The sequence below is a fragment of the Oncorhynchus mykiss genome, chromosome 24, assembly GCF_013265735.2.
Source record: "Oncorhynchus mykiss isolate Arlee chromosome 24, USDA_OmykA_1.1, whole genome shotgun sequence".
NCBI classification, from domain to species: Eukaryota; Metazoa; Chordata; class Actinopteri; order Salmoniformes; family Salmonidae; genus Oncorhynchus; species Oncorhynchus mykiss.
Window position 1 is genome coordinate 8,528,140 of NC_048588.1, and position 27,729 is coordinate 8,555,868.

The 27,729-nt window shown below is 42.4% G+C and overlaps 1 protein-coding gene and 1 long non-coding RNA gene across 2 annotated transcripts in view; one reads left to right on the top strand and one right to left on the bottom strand.

Annotated features, from left to right (window-relative positions):
* Window positions 1-27,729, top strand: part of LOC110503312 (limbic system-associated membrane protein) — a 1,017,495-nt gene that overhangs the window by 272,746 nt on the left and 717,020 nt on the right. The gene's annotated exons all lie outside the window — the stretch shown is intronic.
* LOC118944074 lies at window positions 10,883-18,860 on the bottom strand. Its single transcript, XR_005039382.1, has 2 exons — window positions 18,650-18,860; window positions 10,883-11,332 (listed from the first exon to the last, which is right to left on the bottom strand). It is a non-coding gene; the product is annotated as an uncharacterized LOC118944074 (long non-coding RNA).

Sequence of the window (27,729 nt, forward strand, 5' to 3'; positions counted from 1 at the left end):
ACCTGAGGTGGAAGGTGTCGACCTATTGCGATGTTTGCCAGACCATGAAACATCCCCTAAAATGATATTCTCACAAAAACATCTGTAGCATCCAAACTGTTTTGCCTGAAGTCGGTAACGCTGATGCCTGTAGCATCAGAACCGTGTGGGCTACAAACTAATACCCCACCTTAGAAAACGAATACCCCAACACTCTCACGAACACAATGTTTTTTTTCCGTTTTTCTCTACGACCCCCACAAGTGTCACGGGACTCGTCTGAAGGTAATGAGTAACTAACACACTATTTCACACATTTCACATTTTGTCACGTGGCATGTTTGGGTTGAGCAAGCGAGCTGTGGTGGCCTCATGGTTATTCATTGTGACCTACATGTCTTCAATTAAATATCCCAATGAAATGACAAACCATGTGAGTCATAGAGAGAGTCTACACATGAGAGGTGTTGTTGAAATATATTATTTCTACTGACAACTGAGAAAACATTATGACAATTGACAGCAGTCCTTGGCCCGTTGCTCTTACATGCTGCTCTTAAATCAATTCTAATGGGATGCTGTTTGGCTTTGCATGCTACACTGCAGGGATCTCAATGATTCTCTAGCAGAACATGCATCATGAAAAGCTTGTGGTTCACATGGTGGTGTATAACAGGTAGAGAACAGTATTCAATAAGGTGTTACGCATCACATCCAGACATCCTCCTGAGCTACTTTTATTTTTCTTTTCAATTATTGAAGCTGTAATGTCTTTGGCATTCATACTTAACAAATGACTAGGATCTGAGCATAATTGAATTCAGCAACACCAGTCATTTAGCTCACCAGGGTTTACAAGAGGAGACTGAGCGGTGGAAGATGGAATACAACAACACATTCAGGCAGCATCTGCTTTCATTGCCATCACAATAAATCCAGTAAGATTCAGGAAGAAAAAACAATGCTTGATTACAAACAAAGACAGGGTTGCCACGCTGAATGAATATGCAGGATTTGTCTGAATTATCCTTGCAGTCAGTCGTGGACATGTACAACGGTAGTTGAGAGGACGGTGTTTGGCAGGCAGTAGAGAGAGAGAGGAATAGAGCACATTAATGGGGAAAACGCGCCTCTCTCCCTCTGTCACTCTCCCTGTCTGTTCCCCTCTCTCTCACAGGCCATTTTCTAGTGAGTAGGTCCCCTGGACTTTGATTGGTCTCGTGTCTTTACAAACGGCCCCCACTCACCTTGCCTGCAGGATGAATGAAGAAGGTCTCTAACCAAATGTCACTATTGGACACAACTCATGCGGTACAGTGGACCTTTGTCATTGGTTTACAGAGGGTAGACAAAGGTCATTCCTCTCTTGAGGACTGCTGTGTGGCTGTTGAAGGGTTCATAGTAAGTGTGGGCTGTCTCATTGCATGGGTTGTAGTCTGTTGTAGGACTTTATTTTGGAAATAATGGTATTATCACAGATTGTATATCACATGCAATGGGAGAATCAATCTGGATTAAGTTATTGAAATAACTGTAATTGTGTGCATTTGTCCGGATTTATTTTCTTGGTTTTGTAGTAGCCTATGCATCAGAGATGCCTGGACGTTATGGCTGGAGTAGCTACAGTGGTGTTAAGAGGGAAAATAGATCATGGAAGCATGTACATGGATCTAGACACTGAGGCACACATTCATTAGAATATGTCAGATGTGAAATCATTAATCAAATTTGGTCTGCATCGCAGTGCTTGGGGTGTCACTACAGACCCGGGTTTGATCCCGGGCTGTGTTGCAGCCGGCGCGACCGGGAGACCCAAGAGAAGGCGCACAGCATCGTCTGGGTTAAGGGAGGGATGTCCTTGTCCCATCGCGCTCTAGCGACACCTGTGGCGGGCCGGACGCATGCACCCTGACACAGTTGCCAGTTGTACAGTGTTTCCTCCGACACGTTGGTGCGGCTGGCTTCCAGGTTAAGCGAGCAGTGTGTCAAGAAGCAGTGCGGTGTGAAACTACCAATTGGATATCACGAAATTGTGGATTAAAAGGGTTCAAAATTAATTGAAATTAAAAATGTGTCCAACAGGTCATGTCAGATGTTATGCAATGTTTCAGAATGCTATTCTAGATGACAGACATGCCTGTGACTGTCAATCCATAAAGCGTTGCTGAAACACCAATTAAATTGCACAACGAACACAGTTGGAACATAGGCTGGCTGACCAGTGACCCCTCCGTGCAGCATGAGTCCATATCGTCAGTGCCGATTTTAGCATGTAAATCTTGGTGGGCAAAAAAATAAAAAAATGTGGGATGCATTCCAGCAAAGCCACTACACATAAAAACATAGCTGATATGGCAGATTTGCTTAAACATATGTGGTTTCTACTGACAATTGAGATGTACAAACTATGGTGTAAGGGGATAAAAAGCGGATGAGAGGCGATGCGTAATTTCAATTAAGAGATTAATGAGCAGGCGACGACGGACGTAGTCAAAATAACTATTTGTTCAGCACTTTTGAAATGTACAGCGACAGAGTTCAGAACATGGGCCGTTCTTGCAGTGTACTCCCTGTATACGTCATCACCGTAGGATAAATAAATGGGGGATATAAACAGACAATGAAAGCTTACAATATTTGATGATAACATTCCTCTATAACAGGTTATAGGCTATCTGTGCACCACCCAGTTAGAACAGTAGGCGAAATTAAGAGGTGAAAATAGACCAAATTATTAGGGTGAGGAACATTGAAGTCCGCATCTGTCTTTGCGTGTCAAAGAAAGTACACGTCATGTGACACTATTTGACGCTTTTAATTTGACACGTCAAATAACACAATTCTATTATAGAATGTTGTGTGTGCTGAATTTGCACGTGCGAGCCAAGTACCACCACTACTATCAGCAGCACTGTTAAAGCTGTACAACAAAAAAGTAGCCAAACAAGCACACATTGGGCCACGACGTTGGTGAATATCGCGTTGGTGAAAATAGACCAAATGATTAGGGTGAGGCAAATGGGCTACTAACAGCTTGCTACACAACATACACTTAGTATTACTTTCTTAGCTACGGTATACATTTTTTCCCTGGCATATTACAGAATTTATGCAGCAGCCTACAATACATTTTTGGATTCAAGGTGGCGCAGCGGTCCTTTGTCATCAAACTTTGTAATCAAAGTCTGTCATTGGATTTATGGTGGGAACTCAGGGAGGGAAAACAATGCCACTCCATTGAATAGCAGGCTAACGTTAGTGGTTTCTTTGCAGCGTTTGCAGTTAGCCACTGATTCCTTCCAAACGACTCATTGTTGAATTTGCTATTTCCAACTTGTTGTGTAATCTTTATGTGCAATGGCTGATGAGCACCGATACGTTTCATTTATAATTTCTCTTCATTATTTCTCTTCATATGACAAGGATTAAAGAGGATTTGCCAGTAGATTGTCAACTTGATGACAACTGATGATGACCGCTAGCTAAGATTTAGAAAGTAAGATATTGATGTGATTTGATGTCATTCTATCTGTTGCCAATGACCTTGAGCCTTCTTGGATGGGCACTTCTAACATAACTCTATGGCTCTATGGCTAAAATTTTCAAACTCTAACCGTAGAATTGGTGATGACGTGCTGTCCCATGAGTGACAGAAAACCGAGCCAATCAGGCGCGCCGCTCTGTATTTTCTGCTGGCTAGCCCCACCACCACAGAAAGCACTGAGCTAGGATGAAACACCTGCATTTTGGAGCTGCCTTAGTCAAGAAAGCAAAAAAGAGACCATGTTTGTATGCCGCTTTATTAACTCAATTACATTTTTTCTTTTTACACTATTTTCAAACTGATATGTTACACGTATTAATGCCAAAATAACAAGCAAAACAGGCAAGCCCACCCCCCAAAAAAAGTATGCTTTTTTTTACCTAATAGTGTGGCTCTCATGACGGGTCGCCACTGCATATCGTCATCAATATCAATAATCAGAAAACGATGTCCATTTTTGTAGGTACTTGCTTAACCACTAGGCGGCAGTGACAACCAGGAGAGGCAAGATCTGAAGCGCACCACTATTTGTGATTGCAAAAACGGATGCATTTAGCGCTCAATCACTTGAGATGTATAGTGCTCTGCAGCATTAGAACATAGCATTGGAGCTGTACGCCCTCTGAGCATCCTTTCTACCAAAACACGATACTGCCTGCTCACAACATTATTGCTAGAGACCTATCTGACTGTCAGGAGAGGTTTTGAAGCTGATGAGGACAACATGAATTCTTTCTGGATACACACAATTTGGATACCTGGGTTCTTTTTCTCCTTTGGATTTCAAGGTACAGGTTCCATTCTAGTTCATTTTTAATATAATTATGTTGCTTTAGATTACCAGTCACATGACTCTTTTCAGTTTGGAGTTACAGAGGAATCCCTTTTGTGTTCTTACGCCTGCTGAGCTTCTGCTTTTGCAGCTCTGATCGGCTACATCTGGTGTCTTCTACTACTTATTGTTTATCCCCCGTATTTATGACTTTCACCCTTGCCTATTTATTGCTCTCTTGACACACTGTGTAGTTATGCACACCTTGAGAAGTAGGCTACACTTACACACACGCAGAGGGGGGGACATTGAAAGTACCTGAAGATGACACCAATACGATTCAAAGTGAGTGGGGGGGTGACTCATTCAGTGGCGAGTGTATATGGGAAATTGCTCAAGCCACAAGTTTTTAAATGATTTCTTAAGTGACATGTCTGCGATGTCTCTGCTGAATTTGAATCTTGTTGCTATATTTTTTTGTGCCCTCTTTTGTGGTTGTAGAACTGATGGCCTCATCTGTCACTGTAGCCTACTGAACATTCTACTTTGTGGGGAGACCTCACTGTAACTCAAGTGTCAGACAGGTAACAAGTTTGGTTGAAGTTGCAAGGTGGTGAATTGTCAAGTGACTTTAATTGATACAATAACATAAATAATGATACATAAAATGTCTAATATTCATTGATTCAAGCTTTATTTTACAAGGTGAGTTGACTGAGAATGCATTTAGGCTATAACAATGACCCTGGGGAAGAGTTGCAGGGCAAAGGACATTAGAGGGGTTGAATGAATGAATGGGAGCTGGTTCATTCATCCCCAAATAGCATGATGGTATTGGGAATTAAGCCAGGACCCCTATTTTCACAGAGTCAGATCTTGGGTGCTGTGTCTCATTCGAGGGATGGAACTGTTTGAGGGCAGTGACCTCACCCCAATCACTGCCCTGGGGCATTTGGGTCTCCTTTAGACCAGAGGGAAGAGTTTACCCTACTGGCCCTCCAACCCACTTTCAGTAGCTTTCCATCTCCCATACAGGGATCAACCAGGCCCATCCCTGCCTGGTTTCAGACAGCTTCTTGTGCTGGTATGTGCAATACAACATCTACACATAACACCAATACGCCTCCATTCAACAGATTTATGGTGTTGTACTAAGGTAATGTCCACTAGTATGTCATCCCTCTCTTTCCACAGTACCACAGCACATATCCGATGGACTCATGGCAGCATCCCACTATTAACACTAATGTAGCAAATTCGATTGTTGGCCTGCACAGGATTTGAACCTTCGACCTTGTGGCTCTCAGTCCAACTCCTTTTGTATGCTGTTGCCAAGAAGTTGTGTTCTTTTGGGTGTTCATGATGGTGACCATGTACCCAATGACCCCTGTGCAGACTAATTCGGTAAATGGTTGCCGTGTGACATGACTATTGAAGTAATTTGTTTAATTGTCTGATTCTAAAGTTGTGTGTGCAGTTAAGTCAATGGGGCTTAATTAGGAAATGGCTTCAAATTAACCCACAACCACCAGGTCAATAACATTAGGGGCTTGCACTAACTTGTGACATTAAATGTGTAATATATTCTCTATGAAATGCAATGCATGATTCAGCCTTATCATGACAGCAGAATGTTATAAGCATCGGCCAGGGGCTGTCATGTGAGGTCTCGCATATCTGTCGAAATATTTTGCTGTGCGACTTGTCATTTTATTTAGGAGCAACAGTATCGCTTAGAAAAATGAAAGATTCTAGCTTTAATATCTCAAATATTTTTAATTGTGCTCCTACATTTCTTTGTGTGCGGCTCCGCTTTTCAACTTAGTCGCACACGTGCTCCTTGTAATAAAGGTCAGCGTAGAGCCCTCACTAGGTCTGTTTACATGGAACCCCCAGCAGGGGAGACACAGCAGCATTTTGACATTGATCTCCAACAGAACCCTGTATGCTTGTCTCACCAGTCTGGCCATGTCTCACGCCTTGGGGGCGGTGTCATAGGTCGGTGGCGTCGACCACGTCGGGCCCACCTCGCTGGCCCACTTTTCCTCTTCATCTAACTTTAAATTACCCGTATTAGTGTATTAACATAATGCTCATTTGTTTAATGAATTGGGGTAGGCAGGGCAAGATGCTGCTCTAAATGCCAACTGTTCATTTCTCTGTGGAGATGGAGCCCCTTCTGAGTGCAGTGCAGCCAACACGGTTAACTAGTGATGAAACTGCACCACTATCGTAGTCAGGAGAATGTCTAGTTTTTAGTATGGCTGCTTCATATAGCACATGTACTGTTTGGGGCTGTCATAGCACATACAATACTATACAGTAGTGTATTGTTCCCTTATGTTGAAAAATAGGACGAAAATAACAGTTTGGCCTTGTGCAATGAATTGTCTTTCTTTCTTTTTTGGTTCATCCTTTTCTGATGGAAAGTATTAGGAACCTTGAGGTACAGAGTTGTTTAATGGTCTAGATGCTGTTAATCTTTTCTGAGGAAAAGATATGGCATTAGCAGAAGTTAATTAGGATAGCAGTGAATAGAATTTAATTTATTTCTTCATCTTTTTCCAGTAATACAAATAATTGCCTTTCATATGGCGATCAATGCACGCTAGGCCCCTGGGAGGAACACGATTTTGAAATATGCTTAGTTGAAGGAAAATAGGAAACAAGAGAATGATCCTTAAATAAAATCTGTTTGGAATGGACTCTAGAGCTGTACCCAAAACAGCCTTGGACGGAGAACTAAGAAACATTACCCAATACCCATGAAATGAACCTCCTTCAGAATGTCAGGCGCATAGGGAATACACACTCATTCACAAATGAATTGGAAAGATTGAGCTAAACAGTCCGATTTAATTAATTAAATTGGAGGATTTGTATTGATGCTCTCTCTCGCCGGGCCTTTCACTGGAGTCCACGATGATCTCTCTTTGGGGACTAGTGATTTTCTTCCCCACTGTGGTGTCCACAGACTCCCTCTATTGAAACTGATCTGACTGAATTGACTCCAGTGTGTTTTGTTGGGTCTTCCTGTATTCCAACCATGTCTCTGTGGTTGGTTGTAGGCAGGATGTGCTGGGCTTGTGAATTATGTAAATGCTGTGCTGTGGCCACAGGAAGGGAGAGAGGGAAGCAGAGACAGGTTCTGAGTTGGGTCTGGAATAAATCACAATAGAGCGGAACCACAGCAATACACCTTTATACTCCCTCCGTGCTACCTCGCTTTCGTCCTCTTTAATGTCTGCAACGCTTCCCTACTCAGAGCCCCAAACCAGGAACATTGCAATTAGCTCTGTGTTCCCTGTACAAGGCTTCTGGTGCCCGTGATCCTCCGGTACTTTGGTGTGAAACATGGATCGCTATCCGTAAGCATGGTGTGTGTTGGAGGGGCTTCTCTCCTCATCCCTCCAGGTTAGCACTACAGGACCTTGATGTGCTCAGTGGGGTTGTTGGTTTTCCAGAGTGCAGCCTAGTTGGGCACAGGAGAAGAATCTGTGCACTTTGAAGAGGTTGGGAAATGAAAACCACTTTATACTGAGGCTATATACCCCTGACCTTTGGCATATAGGGCAGTGTTGTTGACTGTATTTAGGTCTATTACTATCACATTTTATTGTTAGTACGCTGAATGTAGCTGACATTTCCTTCACAAAGTGAAAGCATATAACACTTAAGACTCACTGTGAATTCACAAGGGCCGTAGCCAGGATATTTTTGCAGTTTTAAAAGCTAATATCCTGCAATTCTACACATTTTGCCACAAGTTATGCCATTCTAATATGATATCTGAGTGAGGGGGGCTAACAAAATCAATGGGGGCCCCCTGGAGGTCGGGGCCCCTGGGTACGTGCCCTGCGTGTCCGGTCAGTAATTCGGGCCATGATTACTACAAGTTTAGGTTGGTAAATTAAGCTGACATGGACTAATTGAGTGAATGTCAATGATTAATATCACTACAGGAAAACTGCTTCTGCACAACCAAGTTTAGAAATTGCACCTTGTGTATTCTTCTATTCTATCTCTCAATAGTAAGATCTCTAGCTGTGTCTCTATGGAACAATCAATCAATCACATTTATTCATAAAGCCCTTTTTACATCGGCAGTTGTCACAAAGTGCTTATACAGAAACCCAGTGTAGAACACCCCTCTTCCATTGAGAATCATAATCACTACAACTATCGTGCAGTTGAAATCCACATATTTCATTTTTATCTGTTTGTTCTATCAGGGCAACCTGACATGCTGTATTCATCACTGCTGACATAGGAGCATGGAGAAGCTGTACGAATGCGTAGAGGGAACGCAAAATATACCCCATGCAAAAATCGAATCAATTTATCTCCATACACAATGTTGGAATTCGGCAGATAAATACTATACTACTTATGTTTAGAGAAAGTCTTCCAATAGCGCAATGAAGATGAAATTAGACTTATTAGTATTAGTATTCCTCTGCCTTCCAGTCCCTGACAAAACTTTCTCTCTGCTTCTGAATCTCATCTTGAAGTCCAACTAAGGAGGTTTTTCTTCCTTTCATCTTCCTCTTGCTGGTATAGAAGTAGTGTACCACTGTTGTAATGAAGACAGCACTACTCCTTCTGTGTGTGTCTTGAACAAGCCCGTCTGTTCCTGATTCCTGACCTCTATGACCGGCCTACTCAGCCACTCCTCTGCATTTTTCATCAACCCAATGCTAAGTACATTTCTTCTCAGCTGTTTGCTGTCTGGCTGGGTGAGGATGTTGTTGGTGTGTGTTACATGCACACAGGCACTTAGGTTTCATCAGGAGAAAGGACATATTAAGGGACATATGCTTCTGTTTGGTACCTGTGCTAATACGTATCTTTCTCTCAGCCTTTGTTTTACCAGTCCTCTCTACAACACCTGGCATACTTAATAGTGTGCTTCAGTGACTCCAGAATAGGGTCGGAAACATGTTTCATCTGTCAGGTTCCAGCTCACTACCAGAGTGTAGTTTTTTTACAACGTTAAGATATCAAAACACTCTTTCAATGGAGGACTTAAAACACCGCTTGTTTCCCAACCACATACTCCATTTTGTCTCTTTATAGTGTTTGACAAACTCTTCCTTGTCTCCATTTCTTGAGTTCCAAGCCTTCTGGTTTCATCTTGGCTTTACTGGCAGATGCACATCTCCAGCATTCCCAGAAGACAGTGATATATTTTTCATGCGACAAGGGGTGATCATTCAAACTGGAATTGATTCTGGTACACTAAAGGGATTTTATCCACATGTGGCTGGGTAATTTCAGCTAATAATTGTTATTCATCTCTAGATTATTAACCATACAAAATGTCTCAAGACATGTTAGGGTGTGGTGAACCTCGCAGGGAAGCAATTTGTCTCATGTTCTCTTTTAATATCCACCGCCATCCAGATTGGCTTCATAAATGTAAGAATGTATCCGTTTCAGTCCACGGTTTCCCTCGTTATAGACTATAAGAAACAACCACTGACAGTGCTGTCTTGGTGAGTGTTTGCAATATTTAGACTCTGGGCTTTAGAGAGTTGTTATGAACCTGAGGCTTTTAGTTTTAGTTTCCAGTCTTTCCACCAGCCAGACAGCATGTTGATTTGACATGCGTATAGCAGGGAGTGTTTTCTATTTCCTTGTTCATCGGAGTGCCAACCCTATCCTCCGGAGAGTTCAGATTTAATTAAAGGAAATTACACTTTTTAATTTTCATTAGTAACTTCTCCGTTTTGAGTTCAGTCGTAGGAAAATGGTTGTAAGCTCTGTTTTCCTCAAACTTGATCTTGTTACCAGTCCGATAATGAATCACCAAATCCCAATGCACGAATGGAATTAGATGACTATTGCGTAAAGATCAGTGAGACACACACTGCCTACCATTGTAAAGGGACCTGAGCTGTGGTAATCTGGTCCCCACATTGGAATGCTAGTGAGACATTAAAAATGGATCTCTCAGAAAGAAGTCATGTGACGTCTAAACGTCAGTACCTGTACACGTCTGATCATAGAATAACGTCTTGAGTTAAGAAGATATTTATCTCTGCCTGTTTACTGAGTGCTCTAACTTGTTTACCAGGAATTAGTCATTATGGGATGTTTTCCAATGGGTAAACTCTATCACTGGATTGTCATTGTTGAGCACCCCTCCTATTTCCCTTGTTTGCTGAAGCACAGAGGCCTACCTGGACTATTAACACTATAGAGTTTCACACAGGGGAACATAATTATGATTGCCCAGATATCTCTAGGTACTACACAGCACCTGTAATGGCAATTCATTCTGATCATAACTCTTTCTTTCTTGCTCAGGGGATAATTGATACGTTATCAATGACTGTAATGACGTTATTTATAATAGTAATTAATCTTCCCTTGATCCCTTTGTGAGATCAGCTAATTGTGTGTGTGTGTTTGTGTGTGTGTGTGTGCGCGCGCGCTACATCAACACACAGATGGGATATCATTAGCTGCTCCTTCAGCAACATGAATATCCAGAAGGTATGACTGTAGATCTCTTCAGTCTTCCAAACAGGATAGTTTATCAAAGTAGCACAATATGAGGTAACCTGAGAACAGAGCAGTATGTCTGAGAATCTATGAGCTTTATTGCAGTATAACAAATGCATAAACACATTTTGTAAAGTACTATTGTTTGGGTGCTGAAGGAAAGACATTCTTCTTCTGACAAGAATGATGGGGTGTTCATCTCTCTTTCTTTCTTAATCAGTATGCTGACACGGTGATCCTGTTAAGAACTGCTCCACCAGTCTGTTGTGTCATTGGGTTCGGCGGTCTGATGTTCTTAATTTCTTCATTATGACAGCCACTAATAACACATTTGAGGTTTATTATATTTCCCAGGCATGACTGCTTCGGGTCTGCTCCTGCTCCTTCTCATTCCTACAGGGAGCTGGGAGTGGGAGCAGAGAGCTGGCAGCGGGAACAGGGGAGGAATTCTTAATTGGTTTGTGATGGAAGTCTGGGTGAGCTTGGATGACATCGTGCCCAGCATTCCTCCTTCAGGAGCTAAAATGAGCCTGGGAAAAGAAAGAGGGAGACTAGAAAATGCATTTGGAACCACATGCAAAATAAAGAAGCAGCCCAGTTGTCTTCCTCCCCCAGTTATCAAAACAATCTAAATGAGGCTTCCACCTCATGTAGGGACAGTTGTTATGAGACACATTCACTGGTCCTTTTCTTCCTGTAAATGTGATACTGCTTTCCAGTGCCTCAATGAGCGGCTTGAATACTCCAAGCCCTCGTTCTCAAAATATATAAGCATCTTACCCCAGAGTGGTTGGGGTTTTATTACTAGAGGCACTGACATTGAAAAACAATTGAAGCCTGGCACTTGAAGCCTGGCAACAAAATTTCAAATATGCTTGCTTCGCAATACGAAAGTTGTATTTGAACATTTAAACAGACTGTTTTTTTGTCTTGTTTTTTTTCTTTCCCAGACAGGTAGAGAGTGCAACAAAGCAGACATTACAGACATTACAATAGACTACATAGTCTTTGTCTGAAAGCGTTATTAGCCGTCAAGTCCTTGCCCTCCACCTTTTTGTTTTCTCAATTTCAAATGAAGTTTGAGAGGAATTGAGGAACAAGGATAGAAGAAGCAAGGATTTGACAGCCACTGAAGTATCGTTTTGAGACAGCCATAGTTTCTACTATGATGTGCTTGGCTTTTACCATGAGCCCAAATGTTTCGGGTCAAAGACAAGCATTGCACATTGGCGGTCATTAATTTGCGCACCAGCCATTACATTTTGTTCTGTTTGTCAGTCAAACCATTTATCTAACATGATTTAAGGGGTAAATTCATATCACATGACGCAAAGCATTTTCTAAAGACTCTCTTGGGGGTAATTTGACTTGTCCCTGTACTGAATATGTCCAGAGAAATAGAAAAGATCTCATTTAATCATGCTATCTTTCCCACATTGAACACAGTCCTCTGGCTGGTCTAGCTTGTTTTGGTGATCAAACTTAAGTCTTTGCTCATATTCTTTTCATCATATTAAAGTTTGAGTTTTGGCAGACACCCGTTACATTTCCAGAAATCATTGTATTTGTGTACCGTTAGCCAGCATGATTGTAGTCTTGAATAATTGACTGACTTGTTAATGGGGAACTCTTAAAAGCAGCCTCCCTATGTGACACTAACAAACCCTGGGCTTTGAAATGTTCATCAGCATGAGAATCGGGAACTAATGCGACTCCATGGTCATTAAACAGGATTTTGTCAATTAACAGTCAAATTAGCAAAATATTTCATTCATTTGACTGTGGAGATTTGAAATTGATACATTATCAGATGATGAATATGGCAGCAAGCAGCGATGACAGTCACCAGTCGATCTGCTTTAACATGAGAATTCTGTATCATATTACATTCAATCATGATGATCTATGATTCAAACATACTGCAGTATTGGATCCTGTTGTCAGAAGATTTAGTTACCCAATCTAACCTACAGTATTCCCTTTATGTGGCATCATAGCCCAAAATATGTTCATCTACAGGTTTGTGTTTTGTGTGGTCCCATCAGGTCTTACTAATATACAGTGTTACATTGGGTTGGATGACTTTCATCTTGATTCCAGTGCTATTTGATTTAGACCTAGTCTCTCTGTCCCATTTGTGGCTGATTGTTTATTTGGAGTGAGTGGTTTTGGAGCTTCTCGTCCCAGTTTGGCATCTCAGTGCATTCAGAATCCAATCGAAATCTGCGAGTGGACATCTGTGATCAACGACAAGAGGTGTTCCCTGGCATGTGTCCATCGCATTGACGAGAGCCACACTGGCTTTATGCAAAACAGAGGAAAGATTACATTCTTGGCAGGTAAAGTGGCCCACCACACACATTGGAAGGGGGGGACGGAGGAGCGGGATGGGGGGACTTTGCCAGGCATTGATTACACAGCCACATGATGCCAGAAATGGAAGGCATCTCAATCTGTGGGATGGTGCAGTTGTTTACTTTTACTGCGCAAATGTCCTTGGCTCGGCCCAGCGCTTGGGGTCCCTTGTAGTGCTGGCATTCTATTGTGTGAAAGCAAAGCAGTGGAGAGCAGAATCCCTTTCACCAGGAGACACACACCACTGTGGCAAAGCTGCACCGCTCTGTCCTTGGAACTCCTGCGGTAACGCTGACACATTTGCTCTGGCCGGTCTGACTAGGGAGAGGGCCTATGGATGGAGCTTTGTTTAAGATTGGGTCTGTTTATAGCCAGAATGGAAGACGAGGAGCCCCTGCAGGGAGAGTATTGGTTTGCTGTTAGGGAGGAGTTAGTCTATTGTGAATTTTCCTATATCTAGTGCCTATATGTCACACTGTCTTAGAGTCATTGTAATAAATATAAATCTGTATTTGGAATTTTTCTAATTACCTATGCAAAATATAGTGTCTACAGTCGTGGCCAAAAGTTTTGAGAATGACACAAATATTAATTTCCACAAAGTTAGCTGCTTCAGTGTCTTTAGATATTTTTGTCAAATGTTATCATGGAATACTGAAGTATAATTACAAGCATTTCATAGATGTCACAGGCTTTTATTGACAATCACATGAAGTTGATGTAAAGAGTCAATATTTGCAGTGTTGACCCTTCTTTTTCTAGACCTCTGCAATCTGCCCTGGCATGCTGTCAATGAACTTCTGGGCCACATGGCAGCCCATTCTAGCCCACTGATGGCAGCCCATTCTTGCATAATCAATACTTGGAGTTTGTCAGAATTTGTGGGGTTTTGTTTTTCCACCCTCCTCTTGAGGATTTACCACAAGTCAAGTTCTCAATGGGATTAAGCCATGGACCCAAAATATTGATGTTTTATTCCCCGAGCCACTTTGTTATCACTTTTGCCTTATGGCAAGGTGCTCCATCATGCTGGAAAAGGCATTGTTTGTCACCAAACTGTTCCTGGATGGTTGGGAGAAGTTGCTCTTGGAGGATGTGTTGGTACCATTCTTTATTCATGGCTGTATTCTTAGGCAAAATTGTGAGTCAGCCCACTCCCTTAGCTGAGAAGCAACCCCACACATGAATGGTCTTAGGATGCTTTACTGTTGGCATGACACAGGACTGATGGTAGCACTCACCTTGTCTTCCCTGGATAAGCTTTTTTCCGGATGCCACAAACAATCGGAAACGGGATTCATCAGAGAAAATGACTTTACCCCAGTCCTCAGCAGTCCAATCCCTGTACCTTTTGCAGAATATCAGTCTGTCCCTGATGTTTTTCCTGGAGAGAAGTGGCTTCTTTTTTTGTCTGTGTGTTAGTATGGTCAGGGCGTGAGTTGGGGTGGGCAGTCTGTTTGTTTTTGAGTTCGGCCTAGTATGGTTCTCAATCAGAGGCAGCTGTCAATTGTCCCTGATTGAGAATCATACTTAGGTAGCCTGGGTTTCACTTTTGGTTTGTGGGTGTTTGTTTCCATGTGAGTGTTTGGGCCACACGGTACTGTTTCGGTTTTGTAAATTCAAAAAAAATATGTTTATTGTTTTGATTCAGTGTTCAGTGCTTTCTTTAATTAAAATCATCATGAACACTTACCACGCTGCGCTTTGGTCCTCCTCTCTTTCTCCCGAAGAAGTACGTTACATTGCTGAACTTTCTTGGGCGTCCTGAAGCCTTCTTCACAACAATTGAACCGCTCTCCTTGAAGTTCTTGATGATTCAATAAATGGTTGATTTAGGTGCAATCTTACTGGCAGCAATATCCTTGCCAGTGAAGCCCTTTTTGTGCAAAGCAATGATGACGGCTCGTGTTTCCTTGCAGGTAACCATGATTGACAGAGGTAGAACAATGATTCCAAGCACCACCCTCCTTTTGAAGCTTCCAGTCTGTTTTTCGAACTCAATCAGCATGACAGAGTGATCTCCAGCCTTGTCCTCGTCAACACTCACATCACACATCACTGACATGATGTCAGCTGGTCCTTTTGTGGCAGGGCTTTGCAATGAATTGCAATTCATCTGATCACTCTTCATAACATTCTGGAGTATTTCCAAATTGCCATAATACAAACTGAAGCAGCAGACTTTATGAAAATGTATATTTGTGTCATTCTCAAAACTTTTGCCCATGACTGTAGGGGAAAAGCAGGCATCATGTCATGGTTCCACTTGTCACCAGAGGGAGGCAGAGAGTGTCCTAGAGACATTAACGACATTCAGATGTGTATGATTTCCCTGTTAAAAGAGGTGTGTTTTCGGTTGTCCTTTGCAGAAGCTTGAATTGCTTACTGTGTGTGGTTGGTTCCTGAGTGAGGTTGCAAGACTTAGTGTTTGTTGTTTTTCTCCCCAAGTGTACTGTGATCCTGCGGCTACCGTTTCTCAGTAAAGTATTATGTTCTTAACCACTGATTCCTAATCTGGTCTCTTCTCTGCACCTTGGCGCAACCTCACAGCACGTTTGAGGTAGACAGGATGATCTGTTGATGCCGAGGTGGAGAATTTTCAATGTGACAGACATCTGGGATATGGGCCTCCGCTGGGATGGGGACTCAAGAAAAGAAGGAGTGGCTCGCTGGAGATCTGGTTCCTTTCCCTCCCATCCATTGAGGCCACACACACACAATAGAGGGGAGGGTCTGATCGATTGGGAAGAGGCAATGACGTGCTGACAGATAATAGACGGGTGTGTTCGCCAGCCTCTTGCAAGACTGCGTGGCACATCATCACAGATGCATGCTGTCAAAGTACTTAATGATGCCTGCTTTTCCCTGTTGTTGCCTCATGCGGCAGTCTTAATGTTATGTAAATGCTCCTGTCAACAAACTGTCAAGCTCTGTTGATTTGTATCTGGGGGTTCGTTGTCACAAACACTCCCCTGACACCATGACCAACTTCACAGAAAACTGTGTACATTTAAGTGATTATGGAGTTACCCTTGTACCAATAATATGAAGCAAAAGTGCATTATTTAATCTAATATTGAAAAGGATTAGAATATAGGCTACCATATAGTTATTTATTTTGTATTACTTTCCCAAAGCTTTGTCAATACACCACAACATTAACAAAAGCTTGTTTTCAGATCTTTACTCAAAGTTGTCAACAAGGCAAATGGTGGCTACTTTGAAGAATCTAAAATAAAACATACATTTAGATTTGATTAACACTTTTTGGTTACTACATGATTCCATGTGTGTTATTTCAACGTTTTGATGTCAATGTAGAAAATAGTAAAAATAGAGGAACACCCTGGACACACCTACTCATGCCATTACTGCTGCTTCCGCAATGGATTAGTTCACTGAGATGGCCACAAATAAGACAGGCGTCTCGTGTGCCATAAAATATATATATATATATATATTTGCTACTGAAAAATCTTGGTCGACCAACAGCCTGTCGACCAAACAATTGACCTGTTGGCAAATTGGGGCCAGCGCTAATATTGATACGGATCATTTCTTGTAATGTTCAAAGCTTTACCGGAAATGCAGAGAAGAACTGACATTTCAAGTGGCATTACATTTCACTGAAGTTGTTGGCTGGGTGGCTCTCTGGCACTTTCAATGTCACATTCTTCATGTGGCTCCAAATATAGTGAGGATTATATTTCAATGATATTATATTCCAAATTCTGGTCGCTGTTCACTGGATATAGCTCTTTATTGATTATGATTTAAAAAGGCTTTAGGGAAAACAAATGATTATGTCTTCAAGCTTTGCAGACAGTTGGTTACATCATTACTTGGCTACTTTTTCTGTTTATCACTAACATAATCACCTAAGCTGACATATTAGTTACGGTTACAGTAAAATGTTCTTTATAAATGGTCTTCTGTAGCTCAGTTGGTAGAATATGTTGCTTACCACGCCAGGATAGTGGGTGTGATCACAAGGACCACCCAGATGTAAAATGTATGCATGGATGACTCTATGTCCCTTTGGATAAAAGTGTCTGCTTAATTGCATATATTATTATATAAGTCACTTACGGTGACATTTTACCTACAGTATGTTACTATAATCACATATTACCATTCTCAGTGAAATGACTGTATCACCACCACACGTAAACTCTGTTTACACCCCTTTATTCACCACAAACACACACCAGCGTTTTTTCCCACCTATTTTTTTTTTACCACTACTTCACTGATGTAACATGTCTAGAGATGGCTTACTCCTGTGCAGTTATCTGCCTTTCAAGTCCTCTGAGATTGACCGTCTGTGTAGTTTTCTGTTTTGCCGTGTTGATGTTCTCCTTTCATTCTCTAAATGAGATCCACGCAGCCTGAGATCAGAAGTGAGCGGCAATAGATGTCTGCTAATAAACATCAGGAAAATCAACACACTAATTTATGGCAGATGAAAAGTTCACACACACTATTTGTGTTCTCATAATAGTTTCCCAGGATTAGCAGTGATCTTCAATTCAGAGGTAATGACTACACACAATCAGAGTGATAAAGACAAAAGATAAAAGGACATTAAAGTGACGCTATTAACTGACTCACATTTGTCATTGAATTTGAGGATTTTAATGTGGGACTGACGCCACACTTTGGAGTTGATGTGAAGGGGTGATAACAAAAAAACATGTAATAACTTGTTACACCTTCATTCGATTTCCCCTGCTAATATGAGTACTCTAGCTAAGATAACGACAATGTTTTATCCTGTTTTGTTGCCGAAACATATTGAAAGGAGACATTTGCAGCCATTAAACCATGTGTTCAACTCATTTCACAGAGCTCCGTGTGTCTGCTGGTTTTCAATCCTCCCTTGTACTTGATTGATTGATTTAAGGTCACTAATTGGTAACAAACCCCTCTCACCTGGTTGTCTAGGTCTTAATTGAAAGGGAAAAAGCAGACACTAGGCCCTCCATGGAATGAGTTTGGCACCCCTACATTACACCATGCTCATAGAGGAGACGAGGTCAAGGTGGGAGGGCTACAACATTCCTAGATTAAAAAGTGGCACTGCCTCATCTTGTAGTAACATGTAAACTTCCTTCTATCTACAGGACAGTACATTTTTTGTGACATCTGCAATGGTGTCACGTTCTGACCTTTATTCCCTTTGTTTTGTATTTATTTAGTATGGTCAGGGCGTGAGTTGGGTGGGAAGTCTATGTTTGTTTTTCTATGTTTTGGGGCATTTCTTTGTTTCGGCCTAGTATGGTTCTCAATCAGAGGCAGGTGTCATTAGTTGTCTCTGATTGAGAATCATACTTAGGTAGCCTGGGTTGCACTGTTTGATTGTGGGTGATTGTCTATGTCAGTGGCTTGTGTCAGCACAGGTCTATTTTGTTAGCTTCACGGTCGTCATTTGTTTATTGTTTTGTATGCAGTGTCAGTATTTTCTTGATTAAAGAGTTACCATGGACACTTACCACGCCGCATTTTGGTCTTCCGATCCATCTCGCCTCTCCTCTTCAGATGACGAGGAGGACGACCGTGACAAATGGCATGTATTCATTGATGCCAAGGGAAGCCAGGCTTCCCCCAAAAATGTACAATGAAAAAGAATCAGAGCAAGTGAAACAGCGCCCCTCTGTCTCTGTAATGAAGCCCATCTATCTGATGCTGTCTGGTCCAAAAGAACATGAGTGTTGCCGCCAGTGGCATTGAATACAAGGGAAGCCAGCGAGCATTTTGCCTCCCTTGTTAAAAAAAAAATATTAGCCAATCAGCGTTGAGCTAAACTGAGTGAGCTACACTGTGAATGGTTCTGGCACACCCCAAAAAAAGTGTCATTGGAAGCCAGTTTAGATTTGGCTTTACACCAGTAGAATAATTGGGCCCAGCCTTAATATTGATACGGATCATTTCTTGCAATGTTCAAAGCTTACGGGAAATGCAGAGAGAAGAACTGACATTTCAAGTGGCATTACATTTCACTGAAGTTGTTGGCTGGGTGGCTCTCTGGCACTTTCAATGTCACATTCTTCATGTGGCTCCAAATATAGTGAGGATTATATTTCAATGATATTATATTCCAAATTCTGGTCGCTGTTCACTGGATATAGCTCTTTATTGATTATGATTTAAAAAGGCTTTAGGGAAAACAAATGATTATGTCTCAAGCTTTGCAGACAGTTGGTTACATCATTACTTGGCTACTTTTTCTGTTTATCACTAACATAATCACCTAAGCTGACATATTAGTTACGGTTACAGTAAAATGTTCTTTATAAATGGTCTTCTGTAGCTCAGTTGGTAGAATATGTTGCTTACCACGCCAGGATAGTGGGTGTGATCACAAGGACCACCCAGATGTAAAATGTATGCATGGATGACTCTATGTCGCTTTGGAAAAAAGTGTCTGCTTAATTGCATATATTATTATATAAGTCACTTACGGTGACATTTTACCTACAGTATGTTACTATAATCACATATTACCATTCTCAGTGAAATGACTATCACCACCAGGGGTGTATTGGAGGGTAAATACATGTAAACTCTGTTTACGCCCCTTTATTCACCACAAACACACACCAGCGTTTTCCCACCAATTTTTTTACCACTACTTCACTGATGTAAAATGTCTAGAGATGGCTTTTTCTGTCCACCGTGTTTCTCGTTGTGTTGTTGTCTTCCGGTAGCTAGCTAGCTAAAGTTGTCCCTTTAGCCATGGATGGAGATAGGGATTTGGGCTTGTGGTTTTACTTAATTCTCCGTACTGGCCAATGATGATAACGGCAATTCTGATCCAACCATAAAATCATATCTGGTGCCCCTGGACTGAGACGATGGAAGTTCAATCTGTAGCTAGAGGTAGGATGCTAATATTAATTAGCTGGCCTAGCATTTTAGCCAGGTAGCCTAGGACAACAACAAGTAAAGTGTGTACTGTATCATGATAGCGTTTATAGACCATTTAGGCAACATGAAAGAGGAGGATGGCATTGGCGTTTCTCTACAAGTAAGGTGAGTCAACATGTTTTCCTACCCGCATGCACACAAACACACAGAAATCACTAACATGGACAACCACATCGTATTTAGCTTCTGTTGATTGGACTAAATCATTTTTGATACCGTATATTTTAGTTGTCACTGTATTAACCTAAGCATAGGTGATGACATGTTGAAATGGTGCTGGAATTGTGGAGGCAGCGCCTGTTTTAACTCTCTGTGATTCTAAATCAATAGTTGTTTAGTAGTCCGAAAATGTAGGAAACATTAACTTGCTTGACCATGCTGTAGGTCATGTAACTGTTTGTTTGTTACATGCTAGAAGTTTTGTGGGCTTCAGCGGACAACGGTTGCTCTCCGGTTTTGTGATGAAACAAATGTGTGGTTGAATCTTATTATTGTCTCTGCCTTAGGCCTATATATCACAGTGTCAAGACATGTGACAGCTTATAAAGCAAACAATGCAATTGTCACAACACATAGGTTGTGTCGTGGCTTTTCTTCCTGGCTTGACTTTCCCGGTGATTTTACCCACAATACTGGAGATCTGTTCAATTATTCCCCCTGGTTTATCAGAATGTAGTGTCAGATACAAACAGGCAGAGAAGCAGACACACTTTCTGATAGTGCTGCTGTTTGTTCATTATCCCAGCCCTGTAACCTTGGGTTAGGTTGTGTAAACTCCCTTAGATTTTAAAACACAGCGTGATAATATCTATATACTGTATACAGAGGCACACAAAGAAATGCCTCTGTAGTAAATGCAGCACCTGGCAGAGGTGAAGAACTTGAAAAGACAAACACATCCTGCTCTGTAGATAATACACAGTGACAGTGGTACTGAAAACTGCGGTTTTTGGAGAAGGACAATTGTCGATTATGGCTTGAATAATGACTGGTAATTATTACAATATCAATACTTTTGAGATATGTCATATTTACCTAACCCCCTTCGTGGCTGACAGGAAATCATCGTTTCTCAATAGCATTATGTAAAAGCACCTTGTCAAGTTGAACCGTGGGCCCCTCCTGTTAAATGTGTTTGTCTCCGGGAGAGTGGATCATTTGAATAATATACCCATGGTGAAATTACGATGTTAGGGAATGGAAGTGTTTTCCTGTTGAAATGGTGTATGGTAAATCAATATGATGGAGCAGCTGAGATGTGGCAGGTGTGACTGGGCGTGTGCCTCTGCCTCAGCATACAGATCCTCATTAGCTATCCCCAGTTAGCAAGCTTAGCGCACATGATTGCATTTCTAAACGGAAATATGGGAAGATCGGAAAGCTCCAATCAACTGGCTGAAAGGGCCTGCCACACAATGGATGGCATACTGTGTCAGAGCTTTCTATTACTGTCAATGGACAGATATTGTGTGGAGGCCATATTAAGTGGGTGTGTTATATCAAGACTGGTTGGAGTTATGTGAGACAGAGAAAACGCTTTATAGTTGTCACGTTGTATTTATAGTTTTCCCCATTGTATTTATCCCTGTGTTTCCTGTCTCTCTGTGCCAGTTCGTCTTGTATGTTTAGTCAAGTCAACCAGCGTAGTTTTTCCCGTACTCCTTTTGCTATTCTCCTTTTCCACCTTCCTTGACCACGAGCTGCCACTCTGTACCTCCTGGACTCCTGGTTTTGACTTTTGCCAGTCCACGACCATTCTCTTGCCTACCCCTTTGGATTATTAAACATTGTAAGACTCTAACCATCTGCCTCCTGTGTCTACAGCTGAGTCTCGCCTTCTGCCTTGATAATAGTACTGATGCAGTATACAAATACACATACTGTAGTGTTGTCAACATAAGAAAATAGTATGACTTGTGACAGGTATACTGCCTATAAAAAAACTATTTCCTCAGCTGCATGTGTGTGTGTGTGTGTGTGTGTGTGTGTGTGTGTGTGTGTGTGTGTGTGTATGTGTGTGTGTGTCAGACACAATCTGTGGGATTGCAGCCACTGTCACCATTACCATAAATGCATGGCAGTAAATTTGGACATGGAGGGCAACAGTTTTAATCCTATCTGGAGGCTTAATTCCTCAATTTAAAATATAACGTCCTGTAAGCACAACAGCGTCCACAGAGAGAACTGCAAATTCCTTTCTAAACAAATCAAAATAGAGCACTTGTATGACTATAGAGTATGTAAAACATTTAGTTTTATGTAACAGTACTACTCACAAATCGATAGTGCCAGGAGTTCAGTTTTATCCAAGACTTGAAAGGACCAGGAGCTTACTGACTGTATGATGTGACTAGTTGTAGCTTATACTTGCGGTCCAGAGTTTTTCCTGGTCTGGCCACTTAGTCAGGAAAAACCCTGACCCAAACTATTTATAAGATCAAGATGTTTAATTACGAGGGGAGAGACATGGCGTTGTACCCTTCTGACTCTGTGATAGGTGCTATTGTTGCCCAGGTACAGTATCTATAGTAACACTGGGATCAGCACTATTGATAATGATTATCCTAGTATTGGGTGCATTTGTAAATTCTATCTATTACTCCGATTTCAGAGCACTCTCGTCTGAGTGTGCCAGAGCGCAGAATAATTGATGAATTTAGGATCACTAAACACCTGTTGAATATGGCCGGTGTCAGTAAACGGTATAATGTAGGATGCTGAGGGATAAAAGGAGCTTTGTAGGAATCTGTATGTGTGGGAGTGAGTTGACCTGATGTGCCCTGTGGATGCAGGCTTGGGTGTAGCTTTCTCTTACAGTAAGGCATCATGGTATCACAAAATATGTTTAATTGTCTGTGCCTCAACCTTTTAAACTTGACTAAGCTCTGTATCAGCTCCTCTGTGAAATAAGTTTGCACTGTGTGCTCGTTTCATACTTTCCTACAACTAAACTATGAAAAGATGAGGTCTTTCAACTTAATTTGTTGTTTATTCAGAGTAATCTAGCACAGCAGTATGGGGTCCTGATTATTTTACTCAGATAATTGCCTTTTGTCTTGGTTAGATAAAAAATATGAGCTGCTTGTAATGGAAGATCATAAGAGTGGAACGTTACAGTATAGCTTAAACCACTTTTCAAAAAAAATGGTTTTTGCGCACAGCCTCGCTCTGTTCCTATGTAAGGAAGTACCATCCCAATGTATCAACAGTGCAATGCCCCTTGCAGATCTTCAGCCTTGGTCTTCCAGCCCGTAGGCAAGAATTAGCCCCAGATTGCTATTGTGCACTTACAAATTGTAGGTTTAGACCTCCATTGCATTGTTTTTATTTCACTGCAAAGTGCAAAATGTTATGTCTCACCACTGGGTGCCTGGAGATTCTCCCTCTCACATTAAACCAGTCACATTAAGGTCAGAAAGGACCTTTAATGATACAGTAGCAAGGACCTACTTTTCTCTGTAGTACCATTAGAAATAATGAGTGTGAATGTGGAACACACAAATTGAGAGATGGGGGAGGATCACACAAGGTGACTGTATTCTCCTTGACTTGCAGTGTGTGCCTGTCTCACAGTTGGCATTCCAATTCAACCCAAAGGTGTTCAATGGGGTTAAGGTCAGGGCTTTGTACAGGTCAGCCAATTTCTTCCACACCAATCTCAATAAACCATTTCTGTATGGACCTTGGTTTGTGCACGGGGGCATTGTCATGCTGAAACAGGAAAGGGTCTTCCCCAAACTGTTGTCACGAAGTTGGAAGCACAGAACCATCTAGAATGTTATCGTATGCTGTAGCGTTAAGATTTCCCTTTACTGGAAGTAAGGGGCCTAGCCCGAACAATGAAAACAGCCCCAGACCATTATTCCTCATCCACCAAACTTTACAGTTGGCATTAGGCATTATGCATTCGGGTACGTAGCGTTCTCCTGGCATCTGCCAAACCCAGATTCGTCCGTCGGACTGCCAGATGGTAAGCGTGATTCATCACTCCAGAGAACGCGTTTCCACTCCTCCAGATTCCAGCCAACGCTTGGCATTGCGCATGGGTGATTTTAGGCTTGTGTGCGACTGTTCGACCATGGAAACCTATTTTATGAAGCACCCAACAAACAGTTCTTGTGCTGACGTTGCTTCCAGAGGCAGTTTGGAATTGGGTAGTGAGTATTGCAGCTGGGGACAGACAATTTTTTACGTGCTACATGGTTCAACACTCGCCAGCCCCATTCTGTGAGCATGTATGGCCTACCACTTTGCGGCTGAGCTGTTGTTGCTCCTAGACTTTTCCACTTCACAATAACAGCACATACAGTTTACCGGGGCAGCTCTAGCACGGCAAGGTGGCATCCTATGACGGGGCCACGTTGAAAGTCCATTCTCCTGCCAATGTTTGTCTATGGAGATTGCATGGCTGTGTGCTTGATTTCATACACGTGTCAGGAACAGGTGTGGCTGATATAGCCTATTCCACTCATTTGAAGGGTGTCAACATACTTTTGTATATAGTGTGTTCAGAAAGTATTCAGACCCTTTGACTTTTTCCACATTTTGTTACGATACAGCCTTATTCTAAAATGGATTAAATCACTTTTTCCCCTCGTCAATCTACACACAAAGTGAAGGGGTCTCAATACTTTACAAATGCACTGTATATGGTGTATTTCTGCACCACTAATGCCGGTTCTAATCGTCTAAAACCCTAGACCCACTCCAATTTGCTTACCGCCTCAATAGGTCCACAGACGATGCAATCGTAACCACACTGCACACTGCCCTAACCCATCTGGACTAGAGGAATACCTATGTGAGAATGCTGTTCATCGACTACAGATCAGCATTTAACACCATAGTACCCTCCAAACTCGTCATCAAACTCGAGACCCTGGGTCAAGCTCGAGCTCTGGACCCTGGACCCCGCCCTGTGCAACTGGGTACTGGACTTCCTGACGGGCCGCCCTCCAGGTGGTGTGGGTAGGTAACAACATCTCCACCCCGTTGATGCTCAACACTGGGGCCCCACAAGGGTGCGTTCTGAGCCCTCTCCTGTACTCCCTGTTCATCCACAACTGCGTGGCCATGCACGCCTCCAACTCAATCATCAAGTTTGCGGACGACACTACAGTGGTAGGCTTGATTACCAAAAACGACTAGACGGCCTACAGGGAGGAGGTGAGGGCCCTCGGAGTGTGGTGTCAGAAAAATAACCGCACACCCAATGTCAACAAAACGAAGGAGATGATCGTGGACTTCAGGAAACAACAGAGGGAGCATCCCCCTATCCACATCGACGGGACAGTAGTGGAGAGGGTAGTAAGTTTTAAGTTCCTTGGCGTACACATCACGGACAAACTGAATTGTTCCACCAACACAGACAGCGTTGTGAAGAAGGCACAGCAGCTCCGGAGGCTGAAGAAATTTGGCTTGACACCAAAAGCACTCACAAACTTCTACAGATGCACAATCGAGAGCATCCTGTCGGGCTGTATCACTGCTTGGTACGGCAACTGCTCCTCCCACAACCGCAAGGCTCTCCAGAGGGTAGTGAGGTCTGCACAACGCATCACCGGGGGCAAACTACCTGCCCTCCAGGACACCTACATCACCCGATGTCACAGGAAGGCCATTAACATCATCAAGGACAACAACCACCCGAACCACTGCCTGTTCAAGCCGGTATCATCCAGAAGGCGAGGTCAGTACAGGTGCATCAAAGCAGGGACCGAGAGACTGAAAAACAGCTTCTATCTCAAGGCCATCAGACTGTTAAACAGCCACCACTTACATTGAGTGGCTGCTGACAACATACTGACTCAACTCCAGCCACTTTAGTAATGGAAATTGATGGAAATTGATGTAAAAATGTATCACTAGCCACTTTAAACAATGCCACTTAATATAATGTTTACATACCCTACATTACTCATCTCATATGTATATACTGTACTCTATCATCTACTGCATCTTGCATATGCCGTTCTGTACCATCACTCATTCATATATCTTTATGTACATATTCTTTATCCCTTTACACTTGTGTGTATAAGGTAGTAGTTAGGTTAGATTACTCGTAGGTTATTACTGCATTGTTGGAACTAGAAGCACAAGCATTTCGCTACACTCGCATTAACATCTGCTCAACATGTGTATGTGACAAAATTACATTTGATTTGAAACCTTACTGTGCTGGAGGGCTGGACTCCTGACATGGCAGATCTGATTTCCTTTCTGCCTGTGGAACTATCCACATCCATCCTCTCTCCCTCCTCTCGCTCCATCTCCTACTACATCGGCCACTATGACATTGTTTGGTTCGAGCCCCAATGTGTGGCTGTAAGTCCTGCACCATGACAACTGACTTCCAGATGAACCTGTTGTTATGTTATGTAACAGCAGACGTAACACAAACACTCTTTCATCCCACCGCCTGTCTTCTGACTCTGTCTGATCACACTGTGGCGTGGTGTAGCACCTGAGTGTGTGAAGAAACAGAGCTGCAGGGTTAGAGGATGTAGCCGTGGTGGCACAGTGCTACTGTGACCTCACTATGACCTTTCTGTCATACCCTAATGCCAGGCTTGTAAACTAGTATTGACATGTGACTAGGGCTGTGGCAGTCACGAAATACCGTCAGCTGGTGATTGTCAAGCAAATAACTGTCGGTCTCACGGTAATTGACCGTTAATTAACATAAACACGTTTAGCATCTACTGGCTTCCACACATAGCCTACAAGGCATTTTAAAAAGTATAATAAATCCTTGTAATATAGCCTACACCTTCACAATAAATTCATTATTTCTTTTAGCAGGTCTAAAGAAGCATAATATGAAGAAAATGTAGTCAATTTCAGAAGAACATTATAGCATACTCTGAGTTGTCCTTATGTTAGATCCTGATGTGGCTATGCCAAATGGCTGTGGACAACACTAGTTCATTTAGCAGACAAGATTCACTTATAATTCCGTGGCATTATTTTATAGTATGAGGAATAAGATTGAACAAAGCTGAATAAAATATAGATATTTTCTTCAAACGATTTGAGGGACATGCACATGCGTTTTGTTGAGCAGTTAAAGAAATAGGTACTCCTGTATGCTTAATTTAGAGTCATTAATGGAACAACTCTCCTCTTCTTCTGACGAGGAGTAAGAGAGGTCGGACCAATGTGCAGCGTAGTAAGTGTCCGTTTTTTTATAATATTTTTTTTTGTTTGAATTTTACCCCTTTTCTCCCCAATTTCGTAGTATCCAATTGTGTAGTAGCTACTATCTTAACTCCCGTACGGGCTCGGGAGAGACGAAGGTTGAAAGTCATGCGTCCTCCGATACACAACCAACCAAGCCGCTGCTTCTTTAACACAGCGCACATCCAACCCGGAAGCCAGCCGCACCAATGCGCCAGAGGAAACACCGTGCACCTGGCCACCTTGGCTAGCGTACACTGCGCCCAGCCCGCCACAGGAGTCGCTGGTGCGCGATGAGACAAGGACACCCCTACCGACCAAGCCCTCCCTAACCCGGGCGACGCTAGGCCAATTGTGCGTCGCCCCACGGACCTCCCGGTCGCGGCCGGTTACGACAGAGCCTGGGCGCGAACCCAGGACTCTGATGGCACAGCTGGCGCTGCAGTACAGCGCCCTTAACCACTGC